This window comes from Mesocricetus auratus, unplaced genomic scaffold, assembly GCF_017639785.1.
Source record: "Mesocricetus auratus isolate SY011 unplaced genomic scaffold, BCM_Maur_2.0 Super-Scaffold_100014, whole genome shotgun sequence".
Lineage (NCBI taxonomy): Eukaryota > Metazoa > Chordata > Mammalia > Rodentia > Cricetidae > Mesocricetus > Mesocricetus auratus.
Window position 1 is genome coordinate 3,265,681 of NW_024429197.1, and position 21,007 is coordinate 3,286,687.

General features: G+C 53.1%; 1 protein-coding gene across 1 annotated transcript in view; it reads left to right on the top strand.

Annotated features, from left to right (window-relative positions):
* Positions 1 to 21,007, top strand: part of Igsf21 (immunoglobin superfamily member 21) — a 214,609-nt gene that overhangs the window by 28,883 nt on the left and 164,719 nt on the right. The window lies entirely within an intron of this gene.

Here is a 21,007-nt window from a genome sequence, read left to right on the forward strand (position 1 = left end):
ACTAACTGGTGTTGTCGATACAGGTGTCCGGGAGACATGGGACAGTAGCAGCTCAGAACTGGTGTGGTGTATCTCATGGAGCTGGCCAGATGCCTGCCCAGTGCACCAGTGTGCCCAATGCTGCCTGGCTCAGTAGTGAGCCCCATACCTGGAAAGAGCTCTTAGCAAGGTAACCCCAGGGCTCAGCTCTCCTGGTCTTCATACCCCCCTTCCACAGCTCCGTGACTGTGGTTCAATGTCCCCCTCATCACTTATTTGTAAAATGTCTTAAAAGTCTACTGTAGGGTCTGATGCTTCTGAAAACCCCAATGAAGCCCCAAACAGAATGTGGGCTCTGAGCATCTGGAATCCAGAACCCCCAAATCCAAAATGGTTCTAACTCCAGGTGCCAGCCCAGAATCCTGACCAAAAATTTCACACCAGGAACTGTTTCATGCACAAAATAATGAAGTGCATTGTATGTGGCCTGGTGGTATTGTGCAGTGTGTGTGGAACCCTGGTTCCTCTCACACTGCAAATAAACTATCATCCATCCATCCATCCATCCACCCACCCACTCATCCATCCATCCATCCACATATATGGTATGAAATTGCCACGAGAGCATGTCAGAGTCACCTGTAAAGCGAACATGAATTTGGTGTTTAGGATGTTGACTGATCTTAGCTGTCAGCTTGGTAGGATCTAGACTTGCCATGGAGATGAACCTCTGGGCATGGCTATGAGGGATTTCTATCTTGGGTTAGCTGAGGTGGGAAGATGTATCCTGAATGAGGATGGCACCACCCATGGGCTGGGGTGAATAAAATGGAGGAAGTGAGCTGAGCACCAGTATCCATCTCTCTCTGCTTCCTGACTGGATGCTGTGTGACCTGCTTCCTCAAACCCCTGCTGCTGTGTCCATCCCACCGTGGATGTGACTGTAGATAAGTCCCCCCCTCCTCTAAGTTGCTTGTGTCGTGTTTTGACATAGCTGTGAGAAATGAGCCCTTTCCAAGCTCCCGCATCATGGACACAGGGTGCAGTTCAGTTGGAGACGTTATGACCTGGGCATTTTGGATGAGTGTTGGGAGAAGCCTCTGGCCGGTACTCACTCAGAGCCCTGGACATTCTAGGCTCTCAGCATCTTCACCTGGAATTTGGAGCTACTGCTGGGACTGTGTTAGAATCACGTACTGCTTCCCGATCTGGGGACCCACTGTGTCTCCACTTGACTTCTTAGGAGCTGTGGAAACTGGTGGCAGCTTCATCAGTCCCCCTCAGCCTCAGTTTCCCCACAGAAGGACTATCAAAGCTGTCTTTGTAGCAAGGGTAAGGACTAGAAAAGAGGATGCCCAAAGAGCCTAGGGCAGAACCTACCCACAGCAATGACTTTGCAAGCCACTGCTGTGCGTGCCACAGCATGGTGACATCCCCAGGGACACATTGACCCTGCCCTAGGTTGCCAACAGCAGTAGCACAGGGCGCTGAAGGGAGAAGAGTCCCAAGGCTGTTCCAGCTTGGAACAGGTGCCGTGGCTGGGAGATGGAAGCTTGTCTCTTCCCCTTCCCAAGGAGAGTAATGGCTGACTTTTTTCTCCTGGAATTGTCCCTTCCTAATGATTTCAGAGGCCAGCGCTGACATCCCTGTCCTCATGGGCACAGAAGGCCTCTCAATCCCCACTGAGCTCTACATCTGGCCCATATCCAGCCTGCGCCTAGCCTGAACTGAGTCCCATGCCCAGGCCTGTCCTCTGCACTCAGCTGGGCCCTGGCACCTGCCGTCCATCAGGTAGCTGCAGCCAGCACAGCGATTGCTAGTTAAACAGCAGTGCAGAGTCTCACCCTGAGCCAGGTGGGGCCTGGTCCTCTCCTCCCACCCTGTGGCTAGGTTAGCATCCAACTTCATAGATGAGGCCATTCGGGTCAGGGAGGCCACGTGACCTGTACAGGGGAAGAGAAACGGTTGATTCTGCAGCCAGGTATGAGTGACCGTGCCTGGGAATGTAGATCAAGGTCACCCCAAATATCATGTTCAATGAAGAGCTTGTAGTTAATAGAACAGCAGCAGTAATGAAGACCAGGAGTCCAGTTTTTCAGATACAGCTATAGAAACATGAGGTAGGCAGGTTATGGGAAACCATTGTCATAGGCCTCAGGCGGTACCTGAAGGCATTCTTAGACTTCGGTGGAATCTGGGAGTCAGTTTGTACATTGCAAATGGATTTTACCTGATAGCCAAAAGGGTGTCGGGTTAAAAACAGATAGGCAACTGCTGGCTATTCAGAGGGCTAAAGGTACCTTGGTTAGGATTTGCAGCATTCCAACTCTCAGAATCTCTGAAGAACTTCATCTGTCTATCATAGTGTGTTTAATGCAGGTGCAGGCTTTGTGGGAGATTCTTCCCCCCACCCTCATGCTGTGTGACTAAGTCCATCACCATGCCTCAGAGCTGCTGTTGGCCCACCTCATTCCCCAGCAGAGTTCGCCTCACTCTAGGAGACACTGACGCTCAAAGCAGGCCTGGGCACAAGTGACCCAGGTTGTAGGAGTGACAAGCCCGAGGCTCCATGTCCATCCTCCAAGGCCTCGGTTCTGAGCTCTCATTCCCGGGAACTGTCACTCACAGACTTGCTGCTGAGATTTCACTGTCCTGTGACCACAGCGGCCCAACTGGCCGTTGCATTAGCACCCAGCTCAGGATGGGTTTCAGACCCTCACTCTGTGGGAGCTGCCAAGAAATGGTGGCTTCAGGTCCTGGCTCCACCCTCTTTGTACTCTGTGACCTTGGGTCTGAGCTTTTCTTCCATATGTACAAAGGAGATGATGATGCCTGTTAGCATGACTGCAGTGGAGTGACTGTTGCACAGTCTGCTGGGCGTTTCTTAGGAACCCACCCAACACCAGCTGTGCCACAGAGAGAGGCTAGCACCCGCCCAGGCGCTTCTCCATGGGTGATGCTGCTGAGCCCCAGAATGGGAGGGGCCCTGGGCATTCAGAAAGCCTCGTCCCTGCTGAAGGGCCTCTGTCCTGCAGGGACAGGATGGTTGTGCGACCCCAAGGATGGCCAACCTGAGCCGGGGGCTGAAGGTGGACTGCTCAGGGGCCGTGGGCACAGGGGAAGCGGGGAAGCGCTCTGGCAGGCCTGGAAGCCGGGAGTGTTGAGCTTTCTGGATGCTAGAGCTCTGACGTGACCTTGCTGTGTTTCGCTCATAGCCAGGGGAGGAGGAAGCTAATGAGGAGTAGGTGCAAGGCCGGCAGGCTAATTGATTAATGCCGGGCTGTGTTTTGATGAGAGACACGGGGCTGGTGAAAGGTGAGGTATTAGTGCTCGCACACATAATTTCATGTCTGCGGATGGCAGTCTGTGTAAACAGTTACCCAGCAGGAGCCAATCTAGTAAGCAGCCCACTGCTCCAGGCTCCTCCACGGCCCTGGGGCAGGGGTTAGCCCTGATTGGCCTTTTCCACCGTGCGAGTATCATTCTGACTGAGCAAGCCCATGCCCAGGACTGTGGCTGCCTCTTCTATTGCCTTCCACTGAGGTGCAGCCTCCTTGAAGAAAGTGACCTTTGGGGAAAGGAAGCATACCTCCAGCAGAGCGCGTGCATCCATCTTGTTCATGTTATGTCTCTCTCCTCCTCTTCGAAGACCAGGAGACGAGTTCAGAGAGACTAAGCAATGGGTCCAAGGATGCACAGCAAGTGGGTGTCAGAGCTAAGACTCCTATCTCAGCCAACTTGGCTCTGCACCTGAACTTGGTCTTCAGGAAAGCGAGGTCAAGGCCACTGTTCCCAGGCCTGGAGCCCAGTGGAGGCCTCACCTGCTGAGCATCCTGGCCAGGGACGGTTCCAGGCAACCCTGGGTTCCACTAGCCTCCAGCCATCTAACCTCTATCTGCCTCCAAGTCTGTGTAGCCAGAGAACAACCTCATAGTGCGACAGGGGGTTGACAAGGGTAGGCTGAGGCCTGGTTCCTGTTCGGCAAGTCCCATAAGAACCTTCTGACTCCCACAGCTTTCTTTATCCCCAGACCTGGAGGGGATAGGACCTGAGGCTTCCACACACTAGGCAGGCACTCCGCCACTGAGCTGCACCCCAGTTCTTCCCGCCTCTGAGCTGCACCCCGGCTCTGCCCGCCTCTGAGCTGCACCCTGGCTCTGCCCGCCTCTACACTGCCTTCCTCCTCCACAGTGCCAGCCTCAGCTTCCCTCTGGTTCTCCTAGATCTTGGGGACTTAAAGATGCTGACACTGCCTCACCCTTTGCCCCTTGACCTGGGAACCAAGGTCCCAGTGGCTCACCTGCTCTATCTCCTTGCAGTGAGTGGCCTTACCCTTTGGCCGCCCAGTCCACTCTGTGGGTCTCTGCTGCAGCCCCATCTGCAGTCGCCCGAGGCTGGTGCTTGGCTCCTCTCTGTGGCCCCATGTCATCCTCCTGCAGCAGCTGTGTCTCCTCTGGCTTCTGCCTACAGGTCAGGCCAGTGGTTGGGAAGTCAGGCCACTTCGTCCCCACCTCCCTCCTCGGGCTGCAGGGCTAATGGACACTAAGTGGTTATTTTGCAGACGAGGAAACAGCAATTAAGGAAGCCTAAGTAACTTTCCTGGGGTCACAGATTTGGTTCTCATTCGGTTCCAGATCCATGATTTTTCTGCTTCATCAGGTTGCCTGAGATGGACGGATCCTCACAGGCAAGCATCTTCCCCATGGGATGTGGCATTCCCCTTGCATCACCTCCATCAGACACTATAGGCTGTGTAGGAGCAGAAGCTGTGCATCTCGCATCAGTCTGGGAGCCTGCAAAGGCAGGACCTGAGCCTCCCCCATCAGATCAGGAAGTTACCCGCAGGATCATTCCCTACCATCAGAATGGGCTCCCTTGCTGAATGCAGGCTCCATGCCTCCTCCATCAGACCCAAAGTCCTTGAAATAACTGAATGCCTTCTCCCACCGCACAGCCAACCTCAGGACCTCTTGCCATGGCCCTTACCTAGTTGTGCCCTGCATGGGACCAGCCCTGGGCCAGGGCAGAAACTACCAACAGACCACAAGCCCCAGGCACCCCGGGGTGTTAATTAGCATTGCCTGCTCTCCAGTTTTCCACCATTTATGCTAATCAGAAAGGTAAGAGGCGGATAATGAAGTGTTTGGTTTAATACTATGTGCTAGGAGGGAAGAGGAATTTTAATTATTGGCTTCTAATTGGATGGATGGCCCGTTAATATCCTCCTGACAGCTTGTCTGAGCCGCTGCTGCCCACCTGCCCAGGCCACCTTATCCAGTCTGGTTATGGATATAAAGCATCTTAGACACCTGCCTGCCCAGCCTGTCCTTGTTCAGGGGGTCGTGTCAGCAGCCCTCTGCCCTATTTAGGACTCTGTGTGACCTTGATCAAGTTGCTGTCCCTCTCTGGGCTTCCTGCGCTTCAAGGGTAGGGAAAAGAAGCAGTGCTGTGCAGCCAAAGGAGGTTGCTAGAGAAAGGATTCTGAAGTTACTGCATGGAGTAGGAGGTGGGGGCAGCCTGGGGACCTGGAGGAGAGAAGGAAGTGGAGAATTCAGGGGAAGAGGACAACCCGCCACCTACCCTTCAGGGTTCCGCTTGGTGGCACACTCCCCCAAGAAACCCCTGATCCTGTTTGTGTTGTCCTGGGTTGAATGGCTTCTCTCCAACCCCTAATTATCTTGTCTGTCACATGGAGCTGTCCCCAAGACCATCAGATTCAGAGTTCCCTGGGGGCTTTTCTGTTTTGCTGACCCTGTGTCCTGGACCCTGGACAGCTCTGGAAACCCATTGTTCACTTGGCACATTTGTCCACGGAAAGTGAGTCTAATTTCAGCTGAGTCTGCCTGCTCAGCTTGCTCTCAGTCAGTACAGTGTGGGTTCCTGAGCAGGTAGGCAAGAGGAAGCCACAGAAGATTCCACACGGAGGGTCAATGAACTGATGTGGGTCTCTTCTTCCCTCTGAACTTGCTCTCTCTCTCTCTCTCTCTCTCTCTCTCTCTCTCTCTCTCTCTCTCTCTCTCTCTCTCTCTCTCTCTCTCTGTGTGTGTGTGTGTGTGTGTTGTGTAGATACACACTCAGCCCAGAGGATGTTGGATATCTCCCTCTATTGTTCTCCACTGTATTCCTTCAGGACAGTCTCTCACTGACTGAAGCACTTGGCTAGGCATCTAGGTGGCTGGTGGACTCCCAGGATCCACCATCCTGAGGTTATGGACCTATGTGGCCATGCCTGCTTTTACAGGTACTTGAGGATTTGAGCTCAGATTTCCATGTTTGTGCAGCAAGTGTTCTTACCCACTGAGCCATCTCTCTAGCTTTAAATATTCAAACCCAGACCATGTCCATGTCCCTACAGGGGGACACTAAGGAGTATCTCTGGGTCTTCTGGGAGGAGCAGAGAGGGATTATCCTCTGGGAAAGAGGGCTCCTGGGAGAGGAAGAAAGAAAACAGTCATTCCATACCAGGAGTGTCACAAGATTCTCTGTCAGAGTGTAGTAAGGGTCAAAAGGCCTCAGGAGCCTCTGGATCAGGGCCTTTCCCAGCCCTGTGGCCTTCTGAGCCTCAGTGGGTCTGTCTGTAAAATGGGCTGAACCTTCCCTTAGAGTGCTTCTAGGAGAATCAATGACAAAGTGTCCAGGTGATACTGGACCTATGCTGTCCCGGGATGACATCTGATGGGACCCATTTACAGAAGGGAAGATTTGTTTAGAGGTTCAGGGTTTTGAGATCAGAATTTGGCCCGTGGCAGCTGTACCAAGCCAGCAAGCAGAGACGGGAGTCGACTCCTTAAGCCGGGCTTCACTCAGAGGAGACAGGGATCTGAGACGACAAGGGATTAGCATCCTAAAAATCTCCGTTCCATCTCATCGCAGCTGCCAGATTGTACAGGGACAGAGGAGGCAGGGACAAAGACTGCCAGACAATCCTCACTCAGGCTCGCCCCCTGCTCAGGTGGCCCGCAGCTTTGCTGGGATCTGCGGTGTCTGGGCCTCTCCTGGTCAAGTCACTGTCTACCAGTATCAACCCTGTCCCCTCTGGTGGCATCTGGGCGGGGAGGGATCAACCCCCAATAAATACACCATCAACAGTGTGTGTGCGTGCTAGGTCAGTGAAAACTCATGTGTGCAGATTGCTTTCTGCAATGTGGAAGACACGTGTCTCTTTCGAACCCGGAGTGCGTAAGAGCCCCATTCACCCCTTCTGCTCCCTATCAGCTTCAGAAGGTCTCAGTCCATCATGGCACAGAAGGTCTGACAGGGCGGCTTAGTCTCTGTCAGCGGGACTGCATTCCCATCATGGATAACCAGAAAACGGTGCTAAGGAGTCTCCAGGGCCTGGCATTCCTTGCAAAGGGCCCCTGGTGCCCACTTCCTCCAGCCAGGCCCTCCCAAACGGTTCACAGCTTCCTCAGCAGTCCCACTGCCTGGAGACCAAGTGTTCAACACAGGAGCCTTTGGGAGGACTTCGGGGTAGGGGGCTTCAAAGATCTAAGCCACAAATCCAGGACAGTGCACAGCACATGCAAGGGCTCACTGTTCAATGCTCAGTGGAGGACATTGCTGTTAGACTCAGGGGTGGGTTGGCTTCCTGGAGGGAACTGGTTCCCTGGGCAGGGAAGTACGGGTGTAGCAGAAGGGAATCTGGCCTGCCTTTTCTCCTGGTGGATGGGACCCTGCTGGGGCTCATTAAGGGGTGTGGGCAGGTCTAAGACAGTGGTTCTCAACCCAAGGGTCACATGTCAGATATTTACATTATGCTTGATAACAGTAGAAAATTACAGTTTTTCAAGTACCAACGAAATAATTTTATAGTTAGGGGTCACCACAGCATGAGGAGCTGTGTTAAAGGGTCGCAGCATTAGGAAGGTTGAGAACGACTTGTCAAAGTGATAGAATATACAGGCAGTATTAGCTCCCAGCATGCTCACCAAGGGTGACAGCTCACCAAGGGTGACAGTGGATGCTCCAATTGAAGTCGTATCAGTCACCACCCAGGGATAGGAGCAACGGTTTTTCATTCTGTACTTCAACCTCCGGGCTCCGTGCAGAGTTACTCTGGGGCTGGCAGGTCTGTCTCTATCGGCCATGGCATGCTAGGCAGATATGGACACCCAGGTTGGGACGCTAGAGGTGCTGTGGGGGAAGTTCCCTAGAGGAGCAGCTGTTCTGGGAGCTGGCTGAGTTTGGGTGGGGTGGAAGTGGACTGTGGCTAGTGTTTCCCTACACCATGGCCACTAGGCAAGTATTGTGTGTTGCTGGGAACAACCATGGGGCCTCTGGCGTGTGGTTCTGCGGGGGTTTCGTCTTCTGGCTCTTCCACTGGAGACGTGCGAATGCCTCCACTTCAGGAGTCCAGAGAAGGCAAGAGATGCTGCCTGCCCCTCAACATTGCCTCCCATTCTCAGCATGGCTGCCCTTTTCCACCCAGAATCTCCAAAGCCCTAGTGGTGTCTGCCAGGCTCAGGAGGGAAGGGAGAGCCAGCAGACACAGTGTGACCACTGTATACAGAAGGTGCTACAGAATAACCATTGTATACAGCAGATGCTGCTTGATACCTATTTATCCCCAAAGGCGGCCTCTCCTGTTGCTGTGGGAACAGTGTAGGGATGGACTATAGAGGATGCCAACCCTGTGGGACCTTCCACCTCTGCTACACTCTCTCCTCTGGGCATGTGACACCGGCTCCACTCCCCAAACTACCCTCAGGCCAAGAGGCCCATTTGCCTTTCTCCGAGCCACTTCCTGGGCTTATCTGAGTACAGCTGCTCACACTGTCCCAAAGACATCACAGGGGACCAGAAAAGCCACATGCCCGGTCTCAGGACAGGGATGGTGGGGCGGGAGCAGAGCTTAAAAGATAAAAGATCTTTGCAACAGTGAGGAAAAGTTGGAAGAAGACAGATCCCAAGCAGCTGTTCTCCAGTCCACACTCATGGGGCCCATGGGGCAGGGGCTGCAGAAGAGGCCAGCACCAGTTAAACATTTATTGGATAACACAGATGAAACAAACCTGGACATGAGTCCCTGCTTCCCCTCTGGAGCTGTGACCCTGGGCATGCTCACTTAACCTCTCTGAGTCAGATTGCTCATCTGCCAGAGGGCTCCTTAGAGGGCGTGTTTTGTGTGACAGGAACAGTGCAGGGCCTGGAGTGTAAATATTCAGTCAGCATCCATTCTGCTCTTGTTCCTAGATGTGATAGCTACCCAAGGCTATGAAAGAATATTCAATTCCCAGGCTAGAACGAAGGGCGAGAAGAGGACATGAAGGAAGGTTTTGAAGATAAGAGAAGAACCCCAGCAGAGTCTTAGCTTTGGGAGAGTCCTGGCTGTGTTCTAGAAGGTCAGAGGCAGGGGAGACGTCTGTGGTGTGTCACTGGGAGGAGGCCTGGAGCCAAATGCAGGGTAACCTGAGGCTAGGCAGGGTTCTTGAGTGGTGAAGCAAGCTAATTAGGTCTCATTAGTCTGTGGTGACTTCTGATCTGAAGAGGTTCCCAGTGCCTGGGGGCTGAGGTTGCAGCCTGGGGTTCTCAGTGGGTGGGGGGGCCAAGGCTGCAGTCTGGGATCCCTAGTAAATGGGGCTGAGGCTTCAGTCTGGGGTCAGTATGTGAATTCTGCTCTGCCAGTTCCTAACCGCCTACTCTGGACATATCTACCATGCTTGTCTGAGCCCCTTCTGCTGCCCAAGGGGAGTCACAGGACCCACCTGCTAGATCACTGCAAAGACAGAGCCCAGCAAAGTACTGTGCACACAGTAGGAGCTCAGGAAATGGTGTTGATTTTGGTGCTATTGTTGGGGCGTCAGCAAGAACAGTGGATAGTGATACAGAAGGGGCGAGTAAGGTAGGAGGCCTGGGGGGTGGGGTGCAGTGTGGGAGGGTGCTGGTCTGCATATGAACCTTTACTTCATGACTCTGGGTGGTGGAGTCCTCTATGTGTCATCAGACCAAGTTCACCTGGGTCAGACCCAGGACCACCGTATAGGTGTGTTTTAGGCAGCTTCCCTGGTTCTGCTCTAGTGGATGGAAAGTTGAGTCTGGGTTCTGGGTTTGAGATCTGCTCTGTCCCCATTTTCCCGCAGCATTATTCACATCACCGGCTTTGAGGGCATAGGCAGATACCCCCTGTGTCACCTTGCTGCCTTCAGGGGCGTGGAGGAGGGTGTTTTATCCAGGGAAAGCACTCACGGTCTCTGTACCAAGTTCAGCTCTCAGGATCTGGAAACCGGCCAGTATGAAAAGCATTATACCGTGCTAGCTGTCACTCACGTCAGGTTCAAACTCTGCTGCTTTGCAGAATTGCTTGACTTAAAACAAACAGAAACCTAGGAAAGGAAGGACCTGCCTGCTCTAGTTGGCTTTAATTGCCAGCTTGGCACAGCCTGGAGTTGAGAGGAGAGTCTCAGTTGAGGCATTGCCCATATCAGGTTGGCGTATGGACATGTCTGGGGTGTCTGGATTGTTAGTTGATACAAGAGAGCCCAGTCCACCTCGGGCGGCACCCTGGTTGGCAGTCCTGGGCTGTATAAGAAAACTAGCCAAGCATGGTCCTGATGGAGACAGCAAGCAGCATCCTCCATAGTCCCGTTGTACTTCCTAGGCTGTGAGCGAGTCCTCTCCTTAATGCCTTGTGGTAGAGCAAGCAGGCCCATCTTCAGCTTCCTGCCCTGACTTCCCTCAGCGCTGTGTGATTTAGATGTGTAAGACAGGTAATAAACCCTTTCCTGCCCAAGTTGCCTTTGGTCAGCGGGAAACCAGAACAGTGCCAGCATAAGACTGTCTACTAGTTATAGTAACAGAGAACAGCAGCTCGGTCTGTGTGGCTCACCCAGTAGTTACTGTGTGTTTTACAGATGTGGAAACTGAGGTACAGGCGAAGCAACTAACGTGCCCAAGCTTTCAGTACTAGCAAGCCTCGGGCTTGATCCAGGTACCCAGGAGACTGCCCTGGTCTGGATTAGCATTCCCTGAACCCCTCAAGACTTGAGTATCCCCTGAAACACCCAAGGCTTGGTCTCTGGCCAGTGTACCATGGGGAAGTGGTGGCACCTTTAAGAGGCAGAGATTTGTGAGAGGGCTTCCAGGAAAACAGAGGGGACACGAGGACCTCAGTCTCTTCCTCTTACTCCTTGGTTTCCGAGGCTATATTACCCCGGGGTGCTGCTACTGTGTGAGAATGAGTATCTTTTCCTATGTAAATGCCATTTGTGTTTCTCTTTGGTGAATTTATTTCCTATTCTTTGCCCATGTTTCATGGTTAGATCCTTTTCTTATTTGTTTCCAGGAACTTTTCATATATTCAGGATATTTATTGCAAGACAGCTCTGCATTAGCTTCCAGGACTGCCATAACAGAACACCAAAGCCAAGCTTAAAAAAGCAGAAATGAATTTCTTTCCCAAATCTGGAGGTTAGAAATTCAAGACCAAGGTGTGGGCAGGGCTGGTTTCCTCCATGGTTCTTCTCCAAGGCTAGTGGGTGGCCGCCTCTTTCGTGCTGTGTCCTCCTGTGTTTCTCTGTTTTCTGTATTCACATTTTCTCCAGGTGTTAAGAGCAACACCCCATTGGATTTGAGCCAGTATTGGCGGCCTCATTTTCACTGAATTCCTTGTTACGTGCCTGTGTCCCAGTGTAGTCACCTTTTGGGGTCCTGGGGTGTCAGACTTCCATATAGGACTTCAGGGTCACCAAGTTCAGTTCATGCCAGAGCCCCATATATTTTCTGTTTTCCCTTTTACACCCATGTATTTCTCTAATTCATGGCACAGAACGACTTCCTTAGATCTCTGAACTTGAATACCTGGGATGTATCCACTACAGAAAATGCTGCTTCTGCCCCCTCCCCCCCACCCCGACTTCTGAGACTGCGGGAAAAGATGCAGCCGGCTTTGATGTTCCTCTGGCCTGAAGTCCTGGCGCCGACAGGCAGTCCAGTGACCTTGGGCATCGCTTTGCCCCATCAGCGTCTCAGAGTCTCTATAAATGAGCTAAAGATAGCTGGCGGCAGGGCTACGGGACAGAGTGAGGTGATGTCTGTAGAGTGTGGGGCTCCCAGCCTGGTGCATGGGAGAGGCTCATGGGCAGTGGCTGCTGGGATTGTCGTGATGAATTGAAGCTGGCATTTATCAAGCACCCAGGGCATGGGAGGAGTCGGGCCATGATGCCCTGGTTGCCCGTAGATAGAATGAATAACGCAAATGTAGCCTAAAGCCTTCATGCACGCTCACTGGCCACCAGTGGCCAATCAAGGGCTCCCTAGAAGATACCACACTGGCAGGGAGGCGGTGCAATTTGGCACAGGTGGCAGTAAGCCAGGAAGGAGTGGAGGAAGCCCAGAGTCACTATGACAGGGTGGGGACAGGCCCAGGGTAGCTCCAGGAGATGACAGGGGAGAAAGGAGCCTGGTGGCTTTGCACTGTCTCCTCTTGCTGACACTTGCATAGGATGCATCTCTGGTCCTGGCTGTACAGAGCAGGGGTCAGGCAGGAGGCTGGAAGCAGAGTTCAGACAGGAAGCAAGTGAAGAGCTCTGCGTGCCTGTGCCTGGTGGGTAGTAGCTTGGACTAGGCGACCGAGTGAAGAAGATGGGTACTGCCTGCCCACTGGCCTGTCAGGGACAGTGTTCCCTAAGCAAACCTGAACTTCGTGGCTCACCAGCCAGCTCCTGGTGTGGGGGGACCCTACTTCCCATCTGTCTGAGAGTCTCCCTTAGTACCTTCACCTTCATGGTCTGGAGGGCACAGACCCCTTTGTATCTGCCTTCCCTGCTGACCCAGCAGAGCCTGCACTGTCCACCACAGCAAGAGGGGCTGCGGATAGGGCTCACATACTCCCAGGGGTCACCCCAAAATATGCAGCTGCTTTTCATGGATCCTAGGACCAGTGCTCTTGTGGGCCCCCTGTATTTCTCCCTATTCCCAATAAGACATAAATCCCTCATCTGGGAGATGGGTGTGTGTGTGTGTGTGTATGTGTGTGTGCATGTGTGTGTGTGCCCCTGTGTGCCATTTGCACACACGCATGCACAAGGTTAATGTTGAGTGTCTTCCTCTATTACTTGTCAACTTACATTTTGAGTCAGGATCTGTCACTGAACCTGGCACTCACTGGTTTGGTCAGACCTGGCAGCCATTGAGCTCCAAGGAGCCATCTGTCTCCCCAGTGCTATGATTATGGATGTGTGCCACCACCCCCACCTTTATCGCTGGGGGCTTCACGCTTGCCTGGCAAGCACGGTACTGACTGAAGCCATTCTCCCGCCTCCTCCTGGAGGTCTGTTTTTAAGACTGGACTCTAGGTCTTTGTGGGTTGGTGGGAGGAGATGGCTGTCTTAGGGTCACAGTCCATCCAAATGCTTTCAGACTGAGACAGGGTCCTTTTGCTGCCTTGGCGTGCGTGTGGATATCGGGAACTGTCGAAGCACCACAAATGGCTGAACTCCGGGGAGGGTCTTGGCCACTGCTAGCAATTGTCCTCCATATCCCTCTGCGGCCAGAGAAGTCCGCAAGGCTGTTAACTCACATATAATAACCCTTAAACACTGCCATTAACTCACCTCTCATTCCTGCAAACTGCCCAGGAAGGCTCTTGGTGTGATCGATGGCTGCTCTTAAGTCCATACCCAGCCTCTCACGCACTTGCCTGAAGCCCGTGTGCAGTGTTGCATAAATAGACCCACAGTAGCATCAAAGTATGGTCTAGCTTCCATCCGGGGCCGCCCCCAGGACTGTCATCTCTTGGACAAGGGACACTGAGGGTGGGACAGTGGATCAAGAACCGGACTTCTGGGTCCCCGGATGTCACTGCAGCTGATGTCTCCAGGAGAGCCAGTGGCTTGAGCCAGTCCTCTGTCCTTCCACTGTCCCTAGTCTCCCAAGTTTGTGAGGAGCGTGGTTGGGCTGAGGAAACAGTGACCACCTGTCAGGGTTCCCATGTGAGGTGCTAAGCCCTCTACAAGGTGTCACAGCAAACACTCGGGTTTATATCACGGTATGGGTTCTGACCGTTCACAGACGGGAACCCCAGAGCAGCCCCTCTCCCCCATCTCCAGCTTATAACAGGCTAGTATGCACAGATGCCATTGTTTCCTGTAGAAACCCAGGCTCTGGGCTGGCTGTGGAGTGGACGGTGCTGAAGGTGGAGAGGCGAGCCAGCCGGGAAGGGAGCTAGCACTTGATTGGCTCCCTGGTTTGCAGTCAAGGGCACGGTGCTTACCCAGAAGCTGCGCACACATCCACGCTGCACTTGGCAATGGACAGTGTTAATATTTAATGAGCCACGGTGGCTGTGGGGAACTGCTGTTTGCTCAGCAATTCACGCTCCCTCCTCCCTGGAGGCTTGGGGTCCATGAAGGATCGCAATGGCCTGAAGGAGGCCCCAGGCTGAGGTTCCCTCCAGTAGGACTTGAAGCAGAGCCCATCTGTGGAGCAGCTGGGTTAGCCTGACATGAGTCATGGGTCCTGATCCTACATCAGGCCAGGGCGGGGAGAGTAGTCAAGATGACCTTGCAGTGCTCCGGGACCACTGTCTGCAGCATCCGCTAACATGGGTGCTCCGTGCATAGCAGGATGGGTGTCCTCACTGGCTGGGAAACAAAAATACAGGAAAGAAGTGTGATATGGGCATTTTCCTGTGGTCCCAGCACTAAAGCTGAGACAGGAAGATGTTTGCAAGTTTGAGGCCAGCATGGAGCCCATGCTGTGGCTATGGCTGTGGCTCAGTGGGTAGAGTTGTTGCTGGGCATGCACGAGGTCCTGGGTTTGGTCCCCAACACTGCATAAACAGAGTATAGTGGGGGCACACATGTAATCCTAGCACCGGAGGGCTGAAGGCAGGAGGATCAAAAGTTCGGAGTCATCCTCCGCTACAAAGTGAGTTTGAGGCCAATCTAACTACATGAACCCCCATCTCAAAATGAATAAACAGGTGCCATATGAGCTGTTAACTGGGGTCCATGTGCTGTGTGCTTGGTGGAAATAGTGCACTGTGTGTTTGGTGGGAATCATTTTCCAAGTCGGAGTTCCAGACAGCAGGGGGACAATTGCAGCAGGTGATCTGGGCACTAGAGGGTTTGGGGCGCACAGTTGCACCTGCAAGTGTGAGGATTCTGGGTGCTGGAGAGGGGTGGTGTAGGTACTAGAACCCGCATGCCTGGTGGTTTCACCAATGAGGAGTCCCAGCAATGGATGAGATGCAGCCTTGGGGCTCCTTTCCTGGGGCCAAGGATGCCCTGGTGGGTAATAAGAGAGAAAGCCACTAGGGAAGGTAGAGCCTGGGGCTGGACAGCTGAGGGATGGGGTTATAGTTTCACAGGGGCCTGACTGTGAGTAGAGCTAGTGTCAGTGAGGAGCAAGGCAGATCTGTGGCTCCCATAAAACACACTTGAACCCCACTGACTAGCTACAAATGACTCACTTTGGGAGGTACCGAAAGCGTGGCTCAATAGGTATAAAAATGTCCACTCTGGGGACTGGCAGGGTGGCTCTTGCAGGGGACTCAGGTTCAGCACCTGCATGGGTGGGCTTATCACCCCATCCCACCCCCACCCCACAGCGAATGACAGAGGCCCTGTCTGAACCCACGGTATCTGGCTCCAGAGCCCATTCTTAATGTACCTGCCATGGCTGCCCTTCTGAAGGCTGAGACGATCTTGTTGGTCTTTTTGCTTTTGGCAACCTTCTATCTGTCTGTGGTTCTCAGGGGCTACAAATTTGGAGCTCTTTGGGCAACCTGTGTTCTTGGGTTCAGAGAACAGGCGGGTCAGAGCAGGTCGCCGCCACCGGACAGGACTTCCTGCTTCGTGTGGTCAGGTGAATGCAAGGGCCAGGAGAGGAGGGCACTCAGACTGGAGGCAGGCCACGGGTATAGAAAGCGCCAGAGAAGCAGCAGCTGCTTCTCCCTTTTGGGGAAGGCTGTGTGTGGGAGCAGGGGTCAGGGTAGTGACTGTGGTAAATGGGATGGAGGTATTACTTGAGAAGTTTGTGGAGTCAAGACTCCCTGTCTTCCTAGAACTACCTCAATCGCTGAACTCCATCTGTGGCCAAATCGTCAGGCTCCACAGGGAGCACTCCCAGCAGCCCCCAGGACTTAGTTGTGACTGGCTGAAGGCTAGACAATTCCCTCTGTCCGTGATAGGTTGCAGCATGAGCGTGGGTCATAGCTCTAGCCAATGGCAGGAGTTCTGCAAGGGAGCTGCTGGAGACATCTGGGGGACCCTCATCTTCTCTGGACTGCGTTGTGTCTGTTATGTCCACTCAATGGCTGGAGCCACAACAGCCATCTTGCATCTATGAGGTGAAGTAGGCTTACAGGCAGAGGGAGGCAGGAAAGAATAACGGACAAGACGAGAACCTTGAGGAGGGCCTGGGCTGGTGAATAAATCAGTCCTAGAGTTCCCCAGGCTCAGAAGTGCTGATATAAGGTAATTTCCAGCATTGCTTAAGACATTGTCAAACCCCTGTTGGGGTTTCCTGTTACCTGAGCAAGAAGTAGCTACCTTACACCTTGCATTAATTAAAGTTTATTAAGCATTGATTATTCCTGGAGAGAGTCACAGAAGTATTTCACCTTACAGCAGCATAGCAGAAATGAGTACTCCGCTTGTCTCAGTCAGTCTGGGATGGCTTCACAAAGACCTTGGTCTGGGGCTCAGCCACGGGGATCTGGAAGTCTGAGATCACAGTGTGGTGGGGTTGTGCCTGTGGTTCTCTCTCTCTCTGTCTCTCTCCCTCTCTCTCTCTCTCTCTCTCCTCTCTCCTCTCTCCTCTCTCTCCTCTCTCTCTCCCTCTCTCTCTCTCCCTCTCTCTCCCTCTCCCTCTCTCTCTCTTCCTCTCTCTCTCTTTCTCCCTCTCCCTCTCTCTCCCCCCCTCTCTCTCTCTGTGTGTGTGAGAGAGAGAGAGACAGACAGACAGACAGACAGAGGCACAGACAGAGACAGACAGACTGAGAGAGAGAGAGACAGGAAGTGAGAGATGGAGAGGGAGAGGGGAAGAATTCTGCCTCTTCTATAAGGGCACCAATCCTTTCAGATGGCCCCCCACCCTCATGATCTCATTAATGTCATGACTCCAGGTATGGCCACCCTGGGGACTAGGGCTTAGTGTACAGATACGGGGTTCTCACTTTGGTTACAAGACATTAAAACTCATAGAAGAGATGTCATTTCTCCAAGGACCCAGCTTGCAAGAGGGCAGGGGACAGCTGTGATATCAGTACTGATCTTACTGGATTCATTCCATATGCCCACTCTGTGTGTGACAAGCAGTGTGTGTGTGTGTGTGTGTGTGTGTCCCTGTGTCCCCCACATTTATCTTTTCCCCAAATTCGTGGTAACAACAAAAGTCTCTGCCTCAAACACAATAGTAGATAGAGGCCCACATGCAAGGTTATTCCTCTGACTCTACATGTGTGCCATGACATGTGACTACACTCACACACATGCATCATATACGCACACGTACATTTTTTAAGACACAGAAGAATCCCACCCCCTCCTCACCAGCCTGTTCGTTGCCTTCGATTGTACCTTCACCTCACCCCACGCCCAGGTGGCTACAGAGCTGCTCCTGTCTCTGACGTTTGGCTTTTTCTAGAATTTCTATAGAACCAGGCAACCTGTGTCTTGGGGACCTGGCTTGTTTCTCTTAGCATAATGTGTTTCAGATTCAGCCCTGCATGTGTAGGCTGGGATCTATAAGCTCCCCGAACCCCTGTGTGGCCGAGTAGTATTCTATCATGACACTGGGTCGTCTGGGATTGTCCGAATGTGACCCGCTGCCTTCCTGAAGTGCAGTGTTTGTTGCTCCTCTCTGAAAGAATCACGCGCCATCTGTGCTGCTCGCCAGAGGTGACACATGGCACAGGGCTCCTGCTCTAAAACGCTCTGGTCCCTCGGCGTCACAGAGAGCCGGTGCCCCGAGCCCTGCAGAACTCCACATGCTCTTCACAGCCGGTGCTTAGCGTCTTCACAGATGGACAGTTAGCCCTCTTTCTGTCTAGTCCCGAACCTTCATGCTTCATTACCACCGTCCCTGCCCCTGCTGAGGAGGTGGGTGCTGTGAAGTGGGAAATATCTGAGTTCGGAAGAGCAGGACAGATGCGAATCCGTGGGCACACAACACTCCCCAAGTGGCGGTGTCTGCAAAAGGGTACATGTGTCCTGGCCATCTCCCCTCCCCCTAACTGCCGAGTTGAGACCCCTGTGTCTGCCATCCAGCCTCCCTAGTGCCATCTTCTTCCTCCAGGAAGGAAGTGAGACTCACGTCAGCCCCACACTGGTCCTGCGGTTTCATTCTGGTTCCCACAGAGGTAGCTGCCTGCCGTCCACCAGGCCCAGCAATTTCCAGGCCTTCATGGTGGTTCCTAGGTTTGTTCCCAAATCAGCTGGGTGTACAGAAATGCTTGCTGAGGGTGGGTTAGCCTCCCCAGGACCTGCCCTCGACTGTTGAGTACCGTTACAGAATATTGTGTCTGTGCGGCTCAAATTCAAGCCGGGTAAGATGAGGATGACTGGTTTCTCCCCAGTTCCAAGCAGGTCTGAAGAGTGATGCCTGAGCCCTACCTCAGGCAGAGCACACTGGGGTCCTTCTTCCTCGGCTATGTGGAGTGACATGTGATATGTTCAAGAGTCACTTTGTCTTGTCAGCATTGCCCCAGAACAGCCACCTTGCCGTGTGGAGTCTGGTCTTTGTCTTCCTTCCAAGGGTGAGAAGATGCTCAGACCCAGCAGGTCCTTGAGGGGATAGTGTTCTAAGTTGTTGTCAAATATAAACATAAAGGGATCGTCACTGACACTTCGGGAGCCAAGGGAACATTAGGGGACATCCTGGGACTCCAGCAGCCCGCTAACAGACATCTTCGACATTTACAACGGTGTTAAAAAAATGATTGCAGAGACTCTGGTGGCATTGAGTGTCAGAGTAAGAACCAACCCCAAAGAAATAATCCAGTGGTAGACACTTTCCTTGGGGTTTGTTTCCTACCTAGAGAAGACTGTGGGTGGGGAGTCCTCAAGGCTTCTAAGCTCTGTGGTGGGCACACGTGTGCACAGGAATTGGATCACGTTCCCCCTTGGCACGCTGACCTTGGAAGGCTTTCACGTTCCCCCTTGGCACGCTGACCTTGGAAGGCTTTCCCCAGCCTTGCTTTGCCCCCTTGACTCACACTTTCAAATGTGCTTGGTGACACGCCTGCTCCTCATTTGTTTGTGTGGCACCAGGAATGATGGATGCTGTCTCCTCACCCTGTCAGGCAGGCAGAACCCTTTATAGCAAGGGCGACTGAAGACTTAGGGATTGGACCAGCAAGAAACACACTCACTTTGGAAAGCAAAACTCAGTAAGCTACTGGGGTAGTTGGAGAGGCTCCGAGGTCAGGGTGTGGTTCTAGAGAGGCAAAGGTCATTAAGACCAAGAAGCCCCCAATAGCTACCAACTGATGACTGCCGGCTGGCAGAGAAAAAGCGGTGTGGGGCGGTTCCTTTGCTTTATCAAGCTCTCCCTGACAGTGCTGGGTGACAGCTTGGATTTCAATCAGGTGCGTGGTCTATGACCTTGAAGTGTGAGGTTGTGGGGAAGGAAAGAGAAGAGAGGAGAGAGAGAGAGGGAGGAGGGAAGGATGGAGAGAAGGGGGAGACAGGTACTGAATACCTACTATGTGCAAGGCCACAGGGTCCCTCCCACCTTTCCAGATGAAGCTCTAGTGGCAGCCCAGAGATATGCAGCCAGGACTTGATGGGTCCCTCGGGTCACTCTGGGCACTAAACAGCACTTTCTGCACTTACAGCTGGGAAAGCGGAAGCTCGGGAAAGGTCCTTTGCCCCAAGCAGGGACCAAGATTTCAGACAAATGCCTGTCTTGGGCCCCAGTCCCCTACTCCTGCTATTAGCCCCGGCTGTTGAAGGACTTGTTCAGTTTCCTTCATTTCCCTCATCTGGTCTCAGAGGATTAGGAATAGTTCAAGAGGCTCCTACTGACAGCTGCAGAGAACACACCCAGGTGTAGGCTGGGACTCTGGGAGCTGAGACAGGAGACTGGAGAGTTCAAGGCTAGCCTGAGCTAATGGAGGTGGGGCGCCTCTTCCCATTTTCATTTCTCTTCATCCCTTGCTGTGGCTTCAGCTCCTTTGATGTTACCCTGGGGTCACCTTCAGTACCTCCCCCTGCTTCCTACCCTGGAGCTTTGGCCCCCAAGTGACAGATGCCTCCAGGCCCTGGTGCAGATGGAGCAGTGGGCTCTAAGCTCAGAGATGCCTGTCCCCGCCCCCTTCTCTTTGAGCCTTGGAGGGCATAAGTTAGATAACCGTGACACCTGTTTTAAATTAGCCTTCAGAAGCCTCCGACAGCTGAGAAATTATTTAACAGGGAAAGAATTGAGTACATGAATAAATATTAATATTAAATCACAGCGTCTCTCGATTCGAGGGGAAGGGAGGGGGGACTTGGCAAGAAACAGAGGCAGCCTCGGTGGGAAGACGCTGCTGAGCGTGGAGTGAGGACAGCCCATCGGTCACCCGGTCCTGTCAGAGCCACTCGGGGACTCCATCTGTCAAGGAGGCCGGCAGGTGGCAGAGGTGACTTCTGAGAGCCTTGTGATGGCGCAACAGGTGTCTAGTCTGAGCTCTAGCTTCAGGCTGTGGTGGAGGGGCGGTGCCTGTCTGGGAGTGGATTCCCCACCCCAGAGCCCAGAGTGGAGCTGCTGCCTGCTGTGGCCTCTGTGGCTCCTCCCCACACACAGCAGTGCTGATGTCCAGTGAGTGCTTTGGTGTCAGTACAGACGTGAGCCAGGCTGAGTCCTAATTATCCTTCCACAGGTACACAGGCTAACCTGGGCTTCCAAGGGAAACATAATGGAAAAATTTCTGCTGGAACCTGCCAGAGTCACTGACTTTGTGGTTCATCTGGGTGTCTGATGAGACATCCAGGGAAGTGAGAGAGGCTGTCCCCGAGTGGGAGGTTCCAGGACAGGCAAAGTGTCTAATGGCTGGGAGCACTTGGAAGCTGGTCCCACCTTCCACGCCTACATCACAAACCAATAT